This window comes from Octopus sinensis, linkage group LG16 (assembly GCF_006345805.1).
Source record: "Octopus sinensis linkage group LG16, ASM634580v1, whole genome shotgun sequence".
NCBI lineage: Eukaryota > Metazoa > Mollusca > Cephalopoda > Octopoda > Octopodidae > Octopus > Octopus sinensis.
The window spans coordinates 26,782,916-26,792,524 of NC_043012.1; positions in this window are offsets into that span (position 1 = coordinate 26,782,916).

Consider the following 9,609-nt stretch of genomic DNA (forward strand, 5'->3'; position numbering starts at 1 on the left):
TCTGGTGAATATGGAGGGTGGGGTAATACATCTCAGCCGAGCTGCAGCAGTTTTTATCTGGTTCCCAAAGAAACGTGCATGATCATGTTGGAAAACAATACCCTTCCTGTTGGCCAATTCCGGACGTTTCCCTTGAATTGCTGTTTTTAACTCATCCAGTTGTGTGTAGTAATTCTCAGAATTACTTGGGGGAAGCTCATAGAACAGAATTCCTTTCCGATCCTGCCAGACACAACGCAAGACTTTTTTAGGGTGAAGATCCGTTTTGGGGTGGCTAAGGGTGGCTCATGTCGTTTACTCTAGGAGCGCTTTCTCTGAACATTTCGGTAGATAATCCATTTCTCATCACCCTGTCACAATTTGCTTTAAAAAAGGCACGTTTTCATTCCGTTTATAAAGCGAATCACAGATGGAAATGCGATCCAAAAGGTTCTTCTCACTCAATTCATGTGATGCCCAAACATCGTAGCGATTTGTGTACCCATGCTTTACCAGGTCCTCATGAACGACGGATTTTGATAGGTTGAGTCTTTATGCCAATTCTCTGGTTGTGCATTGTGGGTTATTCTCAACTAATGACTTGATTTAGTTATCATTTGTAGTGGATGGCCTGCCTGATCGCTCTTTATCAATAAGGCTACAATCTCCATCTCAGAACCTTGCGAACCACTTCCGTACAGTTCTTTCGGATAAAGAAACATCACCGTAAACTGCGCATATTTCTTTGGTTGCTTGTGAGGCATTTTCCCCTTTACGGAAAAAGAAAAGCATCAAGTGCCGAAAATGAACTTTCTTATCTTCCATTTTAAAGGGTTACAGAATTAACACAGGTTATAGGAACGTAAACTTTCTTCCAGGAAAAGATAGCTTAAACTGTGCTCTAAATTGAGGTGTAGGTCAGAGTTCAAGAGGGCAGAGGGATTAAGGAATAGGAGAGAGAGAAAAGAAACCAGAAGGACTAAAGAATGAGAGGAAGGGGAAGAGAGAGAGGCAGAGAGAAAGAGAGAGAGGCAGAGTGAAAGAGAGAGAGAGAGAGAAAAGGTGTAAGGGAGACGAGCGAGGAAGGAAGAGAGGAAGAGAGCGTACATAATATTCAAAGAATATATATATATATATATATATATATATATATATATATACACATATATAAACACACACACATACGACACGCTTCCTCATACTTTCCGTCTATCAAATTCACCCACGAGGCATTCGTCGGCCCATGCCATTGTAGACGGCACTTAACCAAGGTGCCGTGAAGTGGCACTGAACCCAAACCACATGACTGCTAAGCGAGCTTTTAGACCAGACCGTTTTGCCTGCGGATATTTTTTAGGACGAATTACAAATTATTCACAAGAAGCGTTTGGTAATTGATCAGTAGAATTCTACACTGTAGAATTGGTAAATTGCCAGCGTTTAATGTCTTCCTTCTTATAATTTTATTCTTTTAAGTCAACGAGCTGGCAGAACCATTAGCACATCGGGCGAAATGCTTAACGGTATTTTGTTTGTCTTTACGTCCTGAATTCAAATTCCGCCGAGGTCGGCTTTGCCTTTCATCCTTTCGGGGTCGATAAATTAAGTACCAGTTGCATACGGGAGTCAATCTAATCGATTGTACCCCTCCCCCAAAACTTCGGATCTTGTGCCTAGAGTAGAAAAGAATATATTTAAGGTGGTGAGCTGGCAGAAACTTTAGCACGCCGGGCGAAATGCGTAGCCGTAATTCGTCTGCCTTACATTCTGAGTTCAAATTCCTCCGAGGTCGACTTTGCCTTTCATCCTTTCGGGATCGATAAATTAAGTACCAGTTACGCACTGTGTCGATATAATCGACTTAATCCGACTGTCTGTCCTTGTTTGTCTCCTCTGTGTTTAGTCCCTTGTGGGTAGTAAAGAAATAGAAATAGGTATTTCGTTTGCCTTTATGTTCCGAGTTCAAATTCAGCCGAGGTCGACTTTGCCTTTCATCCTTTCGGGGCCGATAAATTAAGTACCAGTTGCAAACTGGGGTAGATCTAATTGACTGGACTCCTCCCCAAAAATTCTGAGCTTTGTGCCTAGCGTAGAAAAGAGTATTTTATTCTTTTATTTCTTCCCACTGTTAAACCATTTAAATTATGTTATTTACTCTGGCCCCTATTGTGTTTCTTGCTATTGTTGTCGTTGTTTATATCCCCAACTTGATACTCATCAAACTGGCGCTCCGTCTGTTACGGAGCGTTCCAGTTGATCGCATCAAAGAAACAGTGTGCTCGTAAAATTAACGGGCAAATGGTAAAGCACTCCAGAGACATGCGCACGCTTAACGTAATTCTCGTGGAAATTCAGCGTGACACAGGATGAGACGCAGCCGGCTCTTTGAATCTCATCTCATATTTACCAGTTTAGTGGACTAGAACAATGTGAAATAAAGTATCTTGCTCAAGGACACAACACCTCACCGAGAATCGACCTCACGTCCTTACGAACGTGAACCGAAAATCCTAACCACAAATCCACGTTTTCCCTCCACTAATTAAACAGATCTATGTTAAAGGTCATCCCAGCCGTGACTATCCTGTCTTATACTCCAACATTATGTACAAGAAACTAAATTATCTTATACAGGCAAGGCCAACCTTTCTCGATTTGCCGCACTACTAAAAATATTAAGGTAATTTTGCGTTGGTGAGACCTTTAGAAAGGCTGAATGTGGCCCACGCCTCGCAGGTTGTTCATGACTGATGTGATGTATTCTATTTCCCAAGATGGTAGGGTGTGTTTTTGATGTAGATTACTCTTCTATGTTTAGCATGTCGATCGACCGTATATCGGCGGTTCTCCCATGGTTCGAGAGTTCAATGGTAGTAATTTTGTGGCTAATTAAATTTTGGAATTGCTGGTGGTGTCGAAAATCATATTAGTTTCTCAATAGCAGCATGTTGATCAGATAATGTGTTAAAAGATTGAGACATGAAGACAGTGGAAGAGATAGATGTAGAGAAATGTGGGGAGGTATAATTTGAGAAGAGATTGAGAGTTAGGGAATAAATGTAGAGGGGGAAATGAGGAGAGGGGAGAGGGGAGGAATGAAAGGGGGGAGAGAGTGAATTAGAAAACGAAAGAATCATGAAAGAAAAAGAGAGATAAAGAGGAAGAAAGGGAAAGAGAAAGAGAGAACCTGCGAAGAGAAGAGAAACAAACGAATGAAGAACAAAAGGATGAAAGAAAGGAGAAAGGGGTAGAGAGTACGTGGCTTAGAGAGAGAGAGAGAAAGAGAGAGAATGACAAGAGAGAATGAGAGTGAGTGAATTAATGTATGAGAGAAAAAGAGAGAGTGAGAGAGAAAAGCAAAAGGTGAGTAAGAGAGAGAGAAAGAGAGAATCAGACTGAATGGATGCCATGATTATACAGCCATATTCAACAGACTTGAATAATTTCCATTTTCTGTTCGTTTGATCAAGGAGGAGAAGGAGGAGGAGAGGAGGCGGGGAGGAGGAGGAGGAGAGTGAGGATAAAGTAGGGTGGGGTGGTACGGGCACCGCCAAATGACAAACGATGAGATGATTATTCAAATTATATGAGTGTCAAATTTCACCTCTCCATCATCACATTACACGATCCCAATAACAACGACGTCCTCCACCTCCACCCCCGCCACCACCACCTACTATCGGCATTACTATCACCACCACTACGACCACCACATCGCCTAATTCAGCAGAATCGTTAGAGACACACAGTGGTCATTCCACGACCACCACCACCATAAAGTCCAATTCAGTACAATCGTCAGATATATGGTGGTCGTTCCACCTGATAAGCTAGAAATAGCAGCAAAGCCCTTCTCGACACAGACGGCACCGATTTTTAAAGTTCCCTTTTATATAAAAGCACAAGAAAAAATATAAAATAAAAATACAGAAAGGGAAGGACTGGTTAGAAAGACGAGATGGTCACGACAAGAGCGTCTTCCGTCATTATAAATTTCCTTGCTCAGGACTGACTTTAGGCTATAACTATCATCGGTACCACCAATCACATCATCACCACTACAATCACCACCACCACCACCACCAGAACCACCATCACCAGCCCCACCACCAACATCACCACTACAACCACTACCAGCACCACCACCACCACAACCATCATTAACACCACGACCATCATCACCACCACTACTACCACCAACACGACCACCACCAACCTTACCATCACCAGCACCACCATCACCTATACCACCATCACCAATACCACCGCCAACATCACCACTACAACGAACACCAGCACCACCACTACAACCATCATCACCACCACCTTCAACACCACTATCAACAACACAACACCACGAACATCACCAACACGACCACCACCAACACCACCAACACCAACACCACCATCACCACCACCATCACCACCACCACCACCATCGCTATCACCACCAACACAACAACCAACAACACCGCCATCAACACCACCACCACTATCACCACCACCATCAACACCACCAACAGTACTTCCGATGCCGTCACCTCTAATACTACCACTACTACTACTACATTTTGTGGTGGTATGGTGGTAGCGGTGGAGGAGATTGTGTGAAAAAGAAATGTATGGGGACGAGTATTCCGAAGACGTGTGTAACATTCACGTAAGACATGGTTAAAACACTGTGAAATGATGTATGCTGAAACGTCTGTATCACAAGAACAATGCAGGGAGCTAGCTAGGAACCTTGATTGCTCTTGTAAGCTGGTTAGCTAGCTAGCTAGTTAGATAGATAGATAGATAGATAGATAGATAGATAGATAGATAGATAGATAGATAGATAGATAGATAGATAGATAGATAGATAGATATGTAGGTAGGTAGGTAGGTAGATAGATAGATAGATAGATAGATAGATAGATAGATAGATAGATAGATAGATAGATAGATAGATAGATAAGTTTCTTTATTGGCCACTCAGGGCTGCACACAGATGGGACAAGTTACAAGGTAGAGCTTTTCTTTTGGGGGGATGAAAAAAACAAAAAACAAAGGAAAAAGAAAAAAAAGGGGTGGCGTAGGTTTTCGATCAAGAGGGATCGTAAAAGGGAAGAAAAGAACAAAAAACAAAAATAGAATAAAATAAAAAAATAAAATAAATAAAAAATAAAAAGAATAAAAAAAAGAAGGAAAAGGAAAAGGAACAAAAGAAAAGAGAAATGAAAAAAGAAGAAAAAAGGGGAAAAAAAGGGGGAAGAGGAAAAAAAAGAACGATCAATAGGGATCATGTATCACAGTGTTATGATATATGGTGTAAAGGGGAAAGCAAGTAATGTTTATCCGTGGGAAGAAAAGCCTACGAAAAAGACCACGGTAACCTTGGTCAATATTGTTATATGTTACCACATTTGTTTGCAAGTGGGTAACCCTCTGTTTTCAATTTCTGGGTTCATAGGATTATGCTCAAGGTGGCTTCGTCATTCATACGTGCCATCCTTGCTACATTCACCCATCTTTTTTTAAAACATTCGCTAGACAAAACTTGCCTCTCTACTCTCACTTTCCTTTTCAAGTGGTACTTGAAGAAGTTGATGAGAGATTGACCAGAGAGGAAAGTGTTTGTCTCCAATCCTTTCAGACGCGTCCACCAGATACATTCTTTCGCCATAGCCACAAGGATGAGGAAAATAGCCCTTCCTTCCCGTTTGAAGGAAGGAGGCGTGACAATATTGACGATAGACTCAGCTGATAAACCGACTCGTCCCACAGATAGATAGATAGATAGATAGATAGATAGATAGATAGATAGATAGATAGATAGATAGATAGATAGATAGATAGACAGACAGACAGACAGAAAGATAGATAGATAGATAGATAGATAGATAGATAGATAGATAGATAGATAGATAGATAGATAGATAGATAGATAGATAGATAGGTAGATAGATAGATAGATAGATAGATAGATAGATAGATAGATAGATAGATAGATAGATAGATAGATAACTTTCTTTATTGGCCACACAGGGATGAACACAGAGGGGACAAATACAAACGTAGAGCTTTTCTTTTCGAAAATGAAAATCAAAAAGGGGGTAAAAAAAGTAAAATTTCGATCAAAAACGATAGGAAAAAAAAAGGCGATCAAAAGAGATCGTGTATCACAGAAGAATTTTTTAAATGTAAAAAGCAAGATTAGGTTTATCCGTGGAAAGTAAAGCCTACGGAAAAGACTACGGTAACCTCAGGCAGTGAGGAAATAAACACATGAGAGCAAAGTGCTCTATCTCTCTTTCTCTCTTCGATTTACAGAATCATACTCAGAGTGGTTTCGTCACTCGCACGCACCATCTTTGCTACATTCATCCACCTCTTTTTGAAACTTCCACGCGACAAAACATGCTCTCTATTCTCACCCTCCTCTTCAAGTGGTACTTGAAAAACTTAATGAGCGATTGGCCAGAAAGGTAAGTGTTTGTCTCTAAACCCTTCGTTCGAGTCCACCACACACATTCTTTCACCATGGCAACCAGTACGATGAAGACTGCTTTGCCTCCCCGGTTAAGGGAAGGTGGCGGTGCAATTATCACGATAGACTCGGCCGAGAGGTGGGCTCGTCCCACACATGACAGCAGCCATTCGGCATAAACCCACAGGTCCGAAATGGCTGGACACTGCACGAGTGCGTGCAGAACGGTTTTATCGCTCTGACCGCATCTCGAGCAAGTCGGTCCGGTGTCTCTCGAACCGTGCCTGTAGAGCTTATCCCGAACAGGTAATGCTTCTCGATAGCACTACCAAGCCAGGGATCTCTGGTGATTGTCCATAGGTCCCGGCTCCAAAGTTGTCCTGAACAGGCGGGTCAGGTGTTCTTCGTTGACGCCCAGATTCTGTCCGAGAACGTCGTCGCACCTTCCTTCCACTAATCCTCTATAGAACGCCTTTGTTGTACTCAAGTTGCACAAGTTTGATATGGGACGGCAGAATTGCTCGAGAGCAACACGACACTCGCGGTGCCATTCGCCTAGGTCGGCCAAGGAGACGAGCTGCGGGAAAGCGCGCCGCACAAACGGCGACCATACCTGTTCACCGTCGTTTAAGAAGCGCTGGAGATGTCGCAGTCTCAGCGCATGTCTGCGAATCATCAACCACGGCATGCCCAGCCCTCCATTTAGCGGGTGTTGACAGCAAATGGATCAGACATACAGACTGATAGATAGATAGATAGATAGATAGATAGATAGATAGATAGATAGATAGATAGATAGATAGATAGATAGATAGATAGATAGATAGATAGATAGTTTTCTAGAGTGAGCAATTGGAACATAAGCCAGTATATTTCCATTTCGAAGCATATTTTAAACATCTTTTCGAGCTGTCAATGAAAAGAGGCCAACCACATTATATTCCACTGATCCCACCTACGAAATAGTCTACTAACTTTTATGTTTTTTTCAATGAAGTACACAATAAATTCAACATCCTAGTACGATAAAAGGTAACTCTGGTTCTTACTTCCCTAGATCCAAAGCCCCTTCATTGAAATTTCAGCATCAACAACAGGGCACGTTTGTGTATGTGTTTGTATGTATAAGTGCAGGTTTGTATGTATGTATGTATGTATGTATGTATGTATGTATGTATGTATGTATGTATGTATGTATGTATGTATGTATACATATATATTGATATACTCAGCATAGCATATTGCAAGTTTAAGTCCGTTACCAAGTCACTCTTTTGCTATGGAATTTAAAACTTTACGAGCTGGATGACTAGAAAGTATCAACCGGACTAGGGGAAGTAACTGGCGACCCGGAATACTCCGGCACTAGTTCATCAGACCCACAGCTATTGGATCAATTTTCCTCATTTTTGCGAAAATCGTGCGGTTCGGGTTCCTTAAAATCTAGACATGATGGTAAAAAAGTGGATTCCATTTTTGGATTCAGTATATGAAAAAAGAAAGAGAAAAAGCCTTCAAATCAAGTAAAAACGTCTTGACAACAAAATACCTGTTGGGTTGTGTTATATTTATCTTTATCTTTGAATAGTAACAAATAGATTTTCTTGTCTCTTACATTTCAAAATTCTTTTGTCATAAACTCTCTCTGTCTCATCCTCTCTCTATTTTCTTTTTGTTTCAGTCTCTCTCTTTCCCTCTCTCTCTACGTGTGTGCGTGAGTGTGTGTGTGCGCATATGCATGCGTGTGAGTGCGTTGTGTGTATGTTTGTGTGTGTATGTTTGTGTGCGTATGCGTATGTATGTACGTATTCACTTAGTCTACTGAGCAATCAATCAACTTAACAGGAATATATATTACATCATATCTTCCGACAAAATAACACTTTTATAGTAAAGATTATAGTTTATGATGATTTTAGGTGAATGTAGGAAAAGTATTTTAATAAATATGTATACATATATAAATCAAAGATAGAAAGGGGAAAAAAACACAACAAACGGAAATCGTCAAAACACAGCATGCGAAGGAAAGGACGAATGCACAACAGCGGCAAACAGAACAATACAAGATACACGGATCATTCACAGCCAATTGCCTCTTCAGTCAGAGTCCGGAATGTCGATGTGGTCTGATCCACTTATCTCCGATACTACTCGATATATATATATATATATATATAATATATATATAAAAGCGATGAATAGCTTTGTGGAAACCATGGTACGCCTTGTTTTCTGACTTTATAATCATCTCATAATAATGACTTTTATGACTTTTATTACTGCCTCAGTCCATCTAAATGTATATATTTGTCGTTACCTATCATAAAAAGCCTCTTTTTATTTACAATGTGCATTTTCGTTGATTTTTCATATTTCCCCTTACATTTCCACGTGTATTTTATATTTTCGTTTGTAACATATTTCTACTATATATATATATATATTTAATTTATATTAAAATTTTATGTATTGATTAAGTCTTTCCTTGTTTGGTTTTAAAATAGTGGTTTGTCTCGAATTATATTATATAATATTTTACTATAAAATTGGATTTAACCCTAAATCTGATTTTTCCCTGTAATTTTGGATTCATTCCCTAATATTTATTATTATATATATATATATATATATTTAAATAATGAGGGAGATAAATTAATATTAATTTCAATATCAATTTAAAACCAGTAGTCCAGCATACAAAAAATCTGAGAAATCAGAGAAAATTCTAATATATGTGTATGTTGGCAGGGCAGGACTGCTAGGTAGTCGGCCGTATGCTAGAAATAGATCATCAATGATCAAACTACAAAGAAAGTTCTCTAGAGGAAAAATTCAGCGAACACCAGAACTAAATTTGGCGGGCAGGGCAGATGAAAATTTATATAAAAAACAGAATTTATTGCATACCTCGGTTTCGGCATTTAACAAAAGAATTACTTACATAATTCAAATGTCCGTGGCCTCAGCAGTACAATCGTTCAATGTAAATGCAATCTACAAAACTAACCCCAGCTTTCTGTGCCAAAACAGACACGTGTTTAGTTTCTGGTGTTCGCTGAATTTTTCCTCTAGAGATCTTTCTTTGTAGTTTGATCGTTGATGATGTATTTCTAGCATACGGCAGACTACATAGCAGTCCTGCCCTGCCAATATATATA